Here is a 13,528-nt window from a genome sequence, read left to right as displayed (position 1 = left end):
TTTTTTATTTACAGACAGGGTAATGTAAAGCAAACAGAAAACCTCCAGGTAATAGTTGCTTACAGAAAAGAAAATGATTATAGAAAGCGATCTGTCAGAGGATAGGCCTCAAGGAAGTTATAACCTTGATTAATTTTGATCCAATTTATTTTGACCTCCTTGAGAAAAAAAAACTATTGGAGACTTTTCATCACTAAGGTACTCATACTGACAGTTGTTTTCATTTAAAAAATTAATTCTCTCCTTGAATTGAAATAACTTGGTTTTAAGGGATCTGGTATTTTTTTTTGAGAAATAATTCTATTATATGCATCGATAATTTTTCCAAAAAATCTAAAATTAAAATATACTGTGATTTATAAAACATGCAACATTTTTCTTTGTTATATACAGTGTGAAAACAAAGCATCATAACTAAAAACATCTTTGCCTTTCCATCTGTCATTTTTAAAATCTCACCTTTGCTATTGCTAATTTTTCTTATTGACTGAATGATCAATGCCTGATTCAGAAGCTTTACTGTGGCTTACATGACTATTAGCAGGAAGAATTGTGTTTAGTCTTGATTTTCCAAACATTCTTTCTTATAAGAAAATATTTTGTGCATGCTTAGATTAGTACAGCTAATATTTTACATATTTACCCCATGACTCAGTTCAGTCATAAAAAGTGACAGTTTAATATGGGGTCTCCAAAACTGAAGAACTCCTTATTTACATCTAATTCTAAGGAGGTCAAAACAACCTGAAACCATCAGTCTTCATCACTAGGAATTCTTCTATTTGAAAGGGGTTTTGACCTTGAACTTGTACTCTTATTGCAGCATTTTAATTCATATAATAGCATCATTTGACTACAGTTATGATGCTTTAATGGATATGAGAATTTTAAAAAATGTATTTAATCCATCCTTTGTCTAACAATGTTATGCCCTATATAATTGCAGTCACCTTCCAATGTTATGTTGAATTTCTTTCTTCTGAGTAAGCACTTTAAGTAAACTTTAAAGCAATCATACTTGTAATAAAAGATAGGTAAATCTATATCTTTATTTATCACTCTCTCTCTATATATATTAATCTTTAGTTTTCAAATCAGTGATGGTGATAAGCAAGTAGCTCATATATGCATATTCTTCTACAGTTTCTTAAGTAATTTCCAAATATTACGCCTGTATTTGTATCTAGTATATCCTTTGGCCACAGCTATAATCATTAGTGTTACTCACACTTTTCAGAGGAATAAATGAACTAAGGCTGAAAAGATTATGTGATTAAGATCAAATTGCTAGCCAGTGGAGTTGGAAGTGACTTAGATGTTACTATATATCTTCATCGCTCAATTATAATTCCTTACATACATGTAGAAATAAATTGAAGCCCTAGATTTTATCAAAGAGGAGATTGCTTTCCTTTTCCTACTCAGAACTCATTGTGCTCTTTCAGTCTGAGAACATAGCTTTCTATATTGTGGAGAAAATTAAATTCATTTTCTATTTGAAAATAGCTTTTCATTTCTATCTCTTTCTCTCAACCTCTGCTGTTCCTTTAGACATACATCCAGTCTTATTTTATCAAACTGGCTGAATCATCATCTGAAATTCTCTGTGATGTAGACTTGGTATTTTCTCCAGATACATTTGCCAAATAATTAAATAAGTAATAAGCAACTAATTAACTCTGTAGTACAAACTTTTGTTTTATTTTTCCAGTGCTAGAGATAAAATCCAGAACCTTCTGCTCCTTAGATAAGTATTCTGCCACTGAGCTATGTCCCCAGTCCAATACATCACTTCTAATTTATGTGATAATACTATTTATTTCTGGAACTTATGTATTTTTAAAATGTTTTAAGCCCATTATGGCCTCTCTTCTTTTATATCTGAATAATTTTATTCAAAAATAAAATTGTATTGTAAAATATATTCCAGGTTCTTAAATATATGTAGATGTCAGGGTGTGAAGATTTCCTTTTTCTGCTAATTTGTTTTCAGAAGGAACGAAGTATTTCTGTACTTTGCAATTTTATATATGAATGATTCAGAGGAAATGTCCTCAGAAGGCACATCACAAGTACCTGGGTTATAGAGGTATTTATTGGGAATGGTTGTACATGTGCTGGGGGCTGCTATATTGTTCAATGTCAACTAGCCATCAAGGTCACACAACCTTTTTGAGGTCTCTGCACTGCTGAGCAGAAGGAGGGGAGGAGGTCAATTTCTAGAACATTTATCTTTCACAAGGCTAGGTTATAGTATAACAATAATACAAGCATGCAATATTTACAAGTATTTTCTTTCAGACTCCTAGTGACTGAAGAATCAACTCAGAAACATGTGAGAAAATCCCACCTGACTCTGCTGAGCAGATCGTTGGTGAGATCATTTGATCATCCATCCCAGCCTTTGAGAACCACCTGAACCAGTGCTTCAGAAGAAGGTTGTAGCATTTTATTTCCTTACCTCTGACTTGCAAGTGTCTTGTATTTGGTGACAATAGCTTTCTCAGCCCTTCCTATCATCATGAAATCCAAATTCATTCTTTAAACTACTTTCATTGAAGTGACTACGGTTTCCTGATGGAACCAAGGTTTAGAAATGTTCCTCCAGAAGCCTTTTCAGTGTGAACAATTTTTATGTTAGTTTTCAGTTATAAGAGTTGTCACCAGACATTTGGGACTCAGGCTTCTGTTTCTATTGAGTCTCAGTTGACATTATTTTGAGTTGTGATCTCCAATTTAAGACTACTTCTTATAATAGTTGACAATGCATTTCCTCATGCATGAACAGAATCTTCTCCATTGGTTATGTCATGGGCTTTCACCCACATTCAGCAGCCTTGACTGAAGTCTTTGGATTCCACATCCCAATATCTGTAGTGACCAGATAACATTTTATCTAACTCAGAAAATATATGAGGGTAGAAGAGGATGCTATTAATTAAGCCAGTACAACAATCATATTCTGGAACATTCCAAATAGATCAGGTCATAGTACACATATGCCATGCAGTTTCCAAACCATTCACTTATTTTTGGCAAGGGCATCTAAACAATTCCCTTTATTAATTTCAATTTAACTCTCTCTTTTTCTCTCTGTTCTTTCTCTTCTTTCTCTGTCTCTATCTATGTAGAGAGAGAAACAATGAAAGAGATTAAATGTAGATACAGATATAGTTACCTATGGTTTAAAAGTGGTGTTTCTTCTAAAATTCCTGTTGAACTTAAACCTAATCACCAAAATGGTAATACTGGAAGGTAAGGTTGCTGGGAGGTGATTAGGAATGAGGGTTCTTCCATTACGAATGTGTTAGGGCCCCATTAAAAAGGGCCTGTGAGAGGAAATTACTTCCTTCCCAGCAGTTTCCTGTCATGTAAAAATACAACATTTCATCCCATTTTTGCTCCTCCATTCCTCCACCAGACCACCATGCAGCAAGAAGTCATCATTAGATGTCAATGCATTCATTGAGGACTTCCCAGTCTCCAGAACCATAAAAATCAATTTTTGTTCTTAGATTACCCATCTTCAGACATTTTGTTATTATAGCACAAATGATCTAAGAAATATTGCATAAACACACACACACATACATTTATTTGTTTTTCTGTGTCTATGGTTCCTTATTTATGGGTTCCACATCTGTGTATTCAACCAATTACAGATCAAAAGGATTCAGAAAAATGTCATTTGGACATGTACAGATGTTTTTTCTCTTGTCATTATACCTTAAACAATATGTTATAAAATGATTAGCAAAAGTATTTACATTGTAATTTTAAGTACTATAAGTGACTTGAAGATGATTTAAAGTATATGAGAGAATGGGTTAGCTTATATGTAAATACTAGACCATTTTAAGTAAGACTTGATTATCTGTGGATATTGGTATCCATGGGGACCCTGTAACCAATCCCCTATGAAATCAATGAATAGTTCTATTACATGTTATATTTAGCTTTTCTATGTTGAATAGAACAAAAACATTGTCCTCTATCATTTAAGCTAAATGTCTGTTGCAAGCTTCCTTTAATAATGTACACTGCTTTTCCAGGGTGTTATTTATATGAAGGAGATAGATCCTTACACAATTTTCATTATGACAAAGATTTAAAATAGTCTGCTATATCATATACATTGAGAACATATTTTAGTAGAAAATACTAACCTTTGATAATAACCATAATTACTCTAAACTGCAGGCCCTGTAACCTAAATCCAAATTCCTTTGTATTTTTCCTGGTACGAGGGACTGAACTCAGGGGTGCCAGATCAACTAAGCTACATCTCCAGCATTTTTTATTTTTTATTTTGAGACGTGGCCTCACTAAGTTGCTGTGGATGATTTTGAACTGGTAATTCTCCTGTCTCAGTCTCTTAAACTGCTAGTATTACAGATGTGCACCATTGCGTCCAGTTAAACCCAAATTCTTACTTTGCTTTTTAATCATGAACAAGTCATGAGTCTCATGAGAGGCAAATTCCTAAAAATATATTGTTTCCTTATTTATAATGTGTCAATTTAATAGTTGCTGGTGTTGAACATTTCATCCACTTGATGAATTTGAATTGATGATTCAAATAGGTGTATCATTTTTCAAGTACTGAAGAACATATATGTCAGATAGTCTTAAGACTAGATGAAATAGCACTTGCCCTTTGAATTATGAATATATGACCCTGTAAGATCTCTTGTATTTTTCAGCATTTGGTTCTTTCAGTAGTATTTGCCTTTGGCATCTCTGTCAGTTTGTGAAATAGACTACAAAGCCTACTCAGAGTTCAAAGACTGGCAAGAATGACAACTAGTACTCAGCGAAAATTATTGTCTCTCCAGTTTACTACTCTCTCAGAAAAGAAGCTTTGCAAAGGCTTACCTGGTAAAGAGGTGTGCGGGGAAACAGCTTTCTAGTGCCTCCCTGGGCCTTTTCCAAGGAGACAGAGATAAGGATTTTTCTTGAATATATCTCATGAAAGTTGAAAGAAATCAAATGGACCAGAAAAAGAAACAAACACCAATAGATTTAGTGTCTTGAATGAAAGTAAGCAAACACAGAGACCCTATCTCTACAAAAAAGCAAGTCCTTGTAGAGTTTCATACTTCAGTGGATTCCTTGTTTCTCATTTATATGAGAGGTAGTTCTGATTATGGCTTATCATAGCACTTTTTATAGAAATCAGTGTACAAAGTTATTACACTTGATTTTGCAACTTAAAATATAGATTAAATTTTTGAAGCAATGATATTAGTTAGCTTTGAGTTTTGCTGAGTGAAGACTGGATAGTTACTGCATTTTAAATTGAATCTTAAAAATTATATTAATCTAAAAATAAATTTTATGATGGTCTAGGATGAAGTAAATTAAAGTAATGACAATTATGATAATTATAAATCCTAATGCTATCAAATAATTATAATATTCATAACCATAGATGTTAGGTGTCATAAAACAATAGCTATTAAAATGCTGAGTGATTTATTTATAATTTAATAGAACAATCATTATTATGTTAACCATTTTAAATTGATTTTTTTTTCTATTAACAAAATAGTGAGGGAATTAAAAGGAAAATAAATTGTATATTTTTTACATTCAAAATTGTTTCTTTAGGGTATGTAAAAGTGTTAAATTTATTCAGTTGACCGCTCTTAAAGATGCATGTATTTTTGATGCCTTGAAAAATGATGTATAGTACTCATATATTGGGGAACACTAAGAAGACAGTTTGACATATAAAATCTCTATAATTAATGGATATTTCTAATCTAGCTCACTGATTTGCCTGATTATATATTTGCCTTTTTCAGCCTTGACAAAAATTATGAAAATGAAAGTGGGCCACAAAATCTTTGACTGTTTTCTGCCATCGATGTCCCTTGTCCTTGAATATGGGAGGTTTCTATGACAGATTTGATAAAGAATATATGTTCTGAGACTCAGGCTCAGGTTGTAGGTTAGTGGCAATTTCACTTTTTATCTTTTGGAATAATTTGCCTTGAAACCCACCTAAATCCTGGGAAAAGCCTCAAGCAGCTTTGAAAAGATGCTCACCAGGAAAGGAAGGTGACACCTGCGGCTGGTGAAGCTGGTGGAGCTCACAGTGACATGAGGGGAGTCCTGTAATTGGGTTCTTCAGCCCCAGGTAGCAGTGCCAGCAGGCACTCTGTGGAATAGCAAGGAGCTATCCCACTCAATTCTGCTGGGATTGCAAAGCCATGACCCAGGCAAATAATTATCTTTAACCACTAACTCTTGATGTGGCTAGCGACACAGCTACAAGTATCCAGAACAGCAATTTTCCAACCTCTTACTCCTTTCTGTATGCATAATGCAATACAGTGATATACAGCATTTCCTTTGTTAGTTTAGAAAACTGGAGTGATTATTGCCTTTTTAAAATGGATACATATTAATTGATCACATGTGCAATGTGTGCAATGTTATGATTCAGTAAATGTACAAAATGTGTAATGATCAAATCAGTGGAATTAGCATTTCCATTTCCTTAAACTTTTATCATTTCTTTGTATTAGGAACTCTATAACTCCTCTCTTCTAGTTCTTTATAGAACATATAATTATTGTGAACTATACTCACCTTGCTGTGCTATTGAACATTAGAAATTACTCCTCCTGTGCAACTGCATTTTGATATCTTTTATCTAATCTCCTTCCACTACTTTTCTCCATTATCCTTCATATATTCTATTGACTCCCAATCTACTCTCTTCTGTCATGGAGTCAAATTTTAGCTTCCACATATAAGCAAGAACATGTGATATTTGTCTTTCTGTGTCTGGCTTATTTCACTTAACATAATGTCCTTGAATTCCATATATGTTGCTTCAAGTGACAGACTTTATTTGTTTTTATGGGTGAACAATATCCCATTGTATTTCTTTATCTGTTCATCTATTTATGGAACCCTCAGTTGATTTCACCTCTTGGCTATTTTGAACAGTGCTTCAATAAATATGGAAGTGCAGATACTGTTTTTTTGTATTGAGCTTTGTGTTTATACATAGTAGTTGGTTTCATGTAGACAAACTCAAATATGCATGAAATCGATTTCAGTTCATGATCTCCCCTGTTCCCTCCCTAGATGTCTTTTTAATCTACTATTTTCATTTATTTTGAATACATATTTAGTGTGGGATAGCTGGACCATATGTTAATTCTATTTTTAGTTTTTAAAGACCATGCTATTACCATAATGGTTGTATTACTATACATTGGTAATGAAAGATTTTCATTGAAGCAGTTTGGTTAGACTGAATTGTGTTTTTGTTCTGGGTGGTGCAATAGCACAGAGTTCATGTAACTTCTTCTGTTGCAGAAAGATCAGCAATGCCTGTCTGCAAGTGTCTCACTCTTATAGGCTACAGGAGTCTGTGGGCTAGTTCTTTCATCCGGGATGCAGTACCCTTAGGTGGGGAAGTTTTGGCAGCAGCTGTGGGTATAATTCTTCCACCTGAGGTTTCAGGGATCCTGTCAATTTCTGTGGGTATTAAAGAATTTCAGGTCTATTCTTACAGTCTCATACATGCAAATTATAGCTGGTGTGGCAGTAAAAATAGGTCACCCATTAGTTTCAGAGAACAATGTGAAGGAAGGCCTGTTCTATAGGACCCAGACAGGTGCAGTGCAGTGTGCCTGATATCAGAAGGGGGAAATCTGTCTAAGGGTCATGTTGGATCCAGTCCATGCTGGTGGGCCTTGATGGGGAATCTGTTAATGTCCAAACATGGTCTCAGGTGGTCAAGCTGCTCAGGATGGACTGTCCAGTTTTAACCCAAGCCCAAGGAAGGGTAAATGAAGCCACTTAGCTGCCTCTTAGTTGACGCAGTGGACCAAGCCATTCAGGAAAGACTCAACAGATGTTTTCCAGGGACTCATGTAAATGGGTGTGGCTACTGAGTATTTTTCCAAGTCCTTGGCAGCTGGAATTTCTTACGGCAGCCTGCCTGGTTCCTTCCTGGGGCTGTGTGTTAATTGACATGACTGTCCATGTACTTCCCTGGGGTGTTGGACTTCACAATTCTGAGCAGGCTGTCTGACCACTTTTCAAAGCTATATGGTGGTGATAAGAAGACTGGGCCACCCAGATGGTTCTGAAGGCCAGGCTGATTGAGCTACTGGGAGCAGCCACCTGGCTGCTTATGATGACCTAGGTGGTTGGGCCTCCTAGTCAGCACTTTGCATCAGTGACATGAGTTGAGGACACAGCATGGGTGGTGCTTTTCTCTTGGGCAATGATGCACCAGAAACAAGGCTTAGACCTGTGAGGACTGTTTGGTCTCCTGGCAGCAGTATTTCAACCATCTATGTTGTTAGTAGGGAGTTGTAGAAGCCTCCTGCTTATCCTTTTCCCGCTGAACAAAGTCCATTTTGGTTCAGGGCTGATAGTGAATAGAGAGACAAGATAGTATATAAAACAACCTTAGTTTTCTTATTTATATGAATGTTTTGTGTCTCTGTACTCCAAGATGTCTGTGCCCACTGATCTCTAGTATTCTATCTCAAACACTTAGGTAGAATAGCAGTTGCTTCTTCATTGTTTCATGTTTCTATGGAGGTAAACAAGCCAGGCATTAGTTGGCTATTTTGCAGATGCCAATGAGAATACTTATAGTTTGAATTTCTGCTTGTGACTGACTAATAGCTCAAAAATCTGAGATTTTTCTTTTCAACCAACTTTTAAAAAAATAATTTATATACTTCTAATATTTGTACATTAATTCAGGGAAGGACATAGGACATTTGCAAGAAAAAGATATTTCACTCTAAAATACGAGCAATTTGGAGACAATTAAAATTTTATAGTTATTGTGTGCATATTTTCAGTAAATTTGCATGCATAGTCAAGCAAGTCTGTGTCTATTATATATACACATATCTATGCTAAAACTTTCCATATGTTCAAAATGGTTTTACCTTGAAGAATTGTAAATCTGCTTCTCTCCTGAGAAACCTATAGTAAACTGGAAGAAAATAATATTCTGGATGGAAAATCATAAGAATTAAACTATATAAAATAATTAATTTTATGTAGAATCTACCTATCTTAGAGCTTAATATTAAAAAGGAAAATTGTGCATGACCTTAATTAAATATATGCAGTATTATAAATATCCTACCTTGATTTCTTTTTAATAAATATTTTTATTGATTCTTTTTAGTTATACATGACAATCAAACATACTATGGCATAATTATAAAATTATGGAACATAATTCATTTTAATTCAGTTCCTAGTGTTTTCTCTTCCCCTCCCTTCCTCCCCCCACCCACATTCCCTTCCCTCTACTCTATTGATCTTTCTGATATGTACATATAGTTTTTTTTTTTTTTTTAATTAGTATCTTGCGGTTGTACATGATGGTGAGATTCAGTGGTATATTCATATATGTACATAGGAAAGTTAGGTCAGATTCGTTCCACTGACTTTCCCAATCCCATCCCTCATGCCTTCCTTTATTTCTCTTTGTTTACTCCTTTGATCTTCTATCATATTTTTAATCACCCTTGCACCTTATTTTGGATTAGTTTTCACATATCAGAGAAATTACTCAAGCTTTGATTTTTTTGCTACTGGCTTATTTCACTTAGCAGTTCTATCTATTTACCAACAAATGCTATAAACTCATTCTTCTTTATGGATGAGCAAAACTCCATTGTGTATATGTACCACATTTTCTTTATCCCTTCATCTGGTGAGGGGCATCTAGTTTGGTTCCATGTCTTAGTTATTGTGAGTTGAGCTGCTATAGACATTGATGTGGCTGCATCATTGTAGTATGCTGATTTTAAATCCTTTGGAAATATAATGAGGGGTGGGATAACTGGGTCACATGGTGGTTCCATTTCTAGTTTTTGTGGAATCTCCAAACTACTTTCCAGAGTGGTTGTGCTAACCTATATTGATTTCTGATTTTTATACTCTTGGAATGAAATGGAGAACCTAGATTTAATCTAAAAATGTATTTTCTTCAATAGGATTTTGAAGGATATACATAGCTACTGTGTGCTTCTTTTGAAGGACAGTTGTATTGGAAACTATTTATTTTAAGAAGCTTACAAGTAAAGTGAATTTTTTCTACTTTTGAATATACTTTTCACTTAAATTTCTTTTCTCCCCCCTTTTGTTTGTAGCCCTTTTCATCTTCCATCACTAAGTTGTGGACCTAGCGAATGATCTGTTTCTGTTTCCTTCTTTGCATTTTCTTCTTAAGCCTATTAAGAATTTTAAAAACCCTAAAACAATAGATAATAAATGAAAACCACATTTTTAGTTTACAGCTGGGATTTTGTATAGCACGTATCACTAACTGCATCTGTGCACAAAGACCACCATCTGGGTGGGAGGGGAATCATTTAATTTAGTTCATATGCATAAAATAAGTGAAGAGTTGACTATATTTTAAATCTTGCCAAAATTGAGCAACAACAGAACTAGGAACTGAATCCAAAAAGTTTCATAATCTCTTAAGTTCTTTCTAGTAAAGGACATCATGTTTTAAAAGACTGTTTGCTTGTATACTACAAATGATATATTCTCTGACTTTGAAAATGTGATCTTAAGTGTTATGTTTTTGTGAATATTGATGCAAAGAATATTTTTAATAACTCTAACTTTGAATTTATATTTTGCACTCCTTTGTCAAAAGGTCTTAAGTATGCTATTTCAGAAGTCATTTAAAAAATGTATTTGAAAATAATGTAACCATTTCTGGAAAAAAATCAATATGTATTACATGAAATAAGGACATCATTTTAATGAAACCCTAGCTAAACTAACTTAACTGATGTCAAGTCTGTAGAGAACAAAGGAAGTTTATGATAGTTGATGGTCACAAATGGGACATTTATCTCTCAGAGAGAAAGGGCAGAGAGATTTGAACAGGGAAAAGGCTTCAAGAGTAGAAACATGACCCTAAAAAGGAAATTTGTATTCATTTTTTTATTCATAATTTACTTTATAGACTAAACATTGTTGCAAATTGTTTTATAGGATCTTTGAACAAATTAACTTTCAGTTTTCTTATCTCTGATATGGGAATAACAATGTCTACTGGTGGAATCCCTGTGAATGCTTACTGTAGGCATATGTGCTATTGCTTCTTGGGGAGAAAGCTTTTAGAAAAAGTGGTTCCAAGAGTTTTTTAAGTATTTATTTCAGTAGAAAAATGCCTTCCTTTAATTTTTATAGAATGACCACAGCAGTGATCAACTCATAATAAGTTATGAGTGAACATAAAATGAAGGAAACTTACCCCTAGTATAAGAGAGGAATACTTCTTGTTTACAAAAAGGTTTATATTAATAAATCCTAATGTAGACATTCACATGTAGTAATATTTACATGCTATGATAGCTCTTTCAATTCAGCTGCCTTAAAGCAGCTATTAGGATTAATCAACATTTTTCATTGCCATGCTGGTGAAGTTTTTTGTAATTACTGATTTAATTTAAACAAATAGTTCAATAAACTATTAAAAATTTTTGTGAAATGAGCTATTTATCCACTAAAATTAAAATGAATGGTTGATTTGAAAAGGTGAATCAATAAGCAAAATATTGTCATATTTCAAATATATGTAAATCAACTGTAAAAGTAATAAAAGTAAAGTTCACTTAATGTTTAAATTTTATTATTTATTTATTTATTTACTTTTTTTGTGCCAGCATCTAAGTAAGCTTTTTCAGAGCTGTAACTAAAGGACCTGATCAGAACAACTTCAGAGGATGAAAAGTTTATTTGAGGGCTCAGGGTTTCAGAGGTCTTAGTCCACAGAGGGTTGGCTCCATTCCTCAGGGCTTAGGATGAGACAGAACATCATGGAGGAAGAGTGTCACAGTGAGAAGCAGCTCACATTATAATCAGATAGCAAAGAAAGAAATCTCCATTTTCCAAGTACAAATATATGTCCCAATGCCACACCCCAATTCCCACCTCTTGCAGTCACACCCTACCACTTCAATTACCACTCAGTTAATCCCTATCATGGATTAATTAATGAATTGGGTTAAGATTCTTATAACCCAATCATTTCTCTTCCAAACCTTCTGGGATTGTCTTCCATGAGAGCTTTTGGGGGACACCTTACATGCAAACCATAACAACCAGGGATTGAACCCAGGTCATTTAACCTAAGCCACATCCTCAACCCTTTTTTTAAATTTTGAGACAGGATCTCACTAAGTTGCTTAGAACCTTGCTAAGTTGCTGAGGCTGGCCTCAAACTCCTGCCTCCGTCTCCTGAACCTCTGGAATTGCAGGTGTGCATCACTGCAAATTTAAATGCCTAAAGAGATTGAGGCCTCCTTAGTTATTTCATATTTATCTTTAATTTTTGTTGAACTTTTTAGTCAATATAAAAGAAGTATGATTTATTAAGATAAAATGTATAGGTTTGGAATTATTTTAAAATTACAGACAATGAATCCAGATAGATAGACAGACAGACTGGCAGGCATAACCTTATGGATCATTTTATGATTCTACTTGTTATTGATTTATTGATTTACGAAATAATTACCAAACCAAGTTTTTAAATTTTTTAAAAAAGTTTTTAAAAAATAAAAGCATAGCAAGTTTTTGTCAATATATTCTATGGTGTACTTGTATATTTAAAATGTTTTTGTGTGATACACAAACTCACAAACTTTTTGAATCATAGAGATAACAGGAAGTATTTCAAAGATTTTAGTTTGATCTTATGTCTCATGTTGAAATTTTTACTGTAATACCCTTGCTAGAAGTTGGACATGGTGGTGAATGCCTACAAGTCAGTGACTCAGGAGGCAGAGACAGGAGGATCCCAAGACTGATGTCAGCCTCAGCAACTTCACAAGATCCTATCTGAAAAGATGTGGGTATGTATTTCAGTGGAAAAACGATCCTGGGTTCACTTCCTAGTAATACCACCCCTTCAAAAAATATCCTTGCTAAGAGATCATCGGGCTCTTGTTTTACAGAACATTTCAGTTGTAACTGAAGGCTATATATTCTGGATTATGGATTGAGTACACATTTTGGTAGTTAAACATATCGTACCATCATCCTAACAAATATTTGAGTTCAAAGAACAGAAGAGAGAATACTATGGAAGTGCCTGAAAGAAAACCAATGTAAATCTAGATTTTTTAAAAATAAAATTTTCTGTTATTATAATTAAACTGCTTTACCCCATGCTGATAGGAAGATTAAGTGTAATTTAATATTTTTGTGTTTCATATAGTTAGAAATAGTGGATAAATAAAGTCATGAGTAAGAGTCTTAGTAACAATAATAATCAAATACTTTGTAAAAATGTGTGAAACTATTATTTATTAAGAACTTTGAACTCATTGCCTCATCTAATTCTCAAAAACTTCAATGAAGTCAATCTTATTATAATTTTAGAGATGAAGAAATGTAATATTTACATCATTATGTAAGGACAATAAAAATAATACTCAGCCAAAAAGTAAGAATGCTGAAGACATTTCCAAAATATGGTCTTGCTTTGTGGTGGTAGACTTGCAAT

This window comes from Sciurus carolinensis, chromosome 9 (assembly GCF_902686445.1).
Source record: "Sciurus carolinensis chromosome 9, mSciCar1.2, whole genome shotgun sequence".
In the NCBI taxonomy this organism is placed as follows: Eukaryota; Metazoa; Chordata; class Mammalia; order Rodentia; family Sciuridae; genus Sciurus; species Sciurus carolinensis.
Note: the sequence above shows the minus strand (reverse complement) of the source record.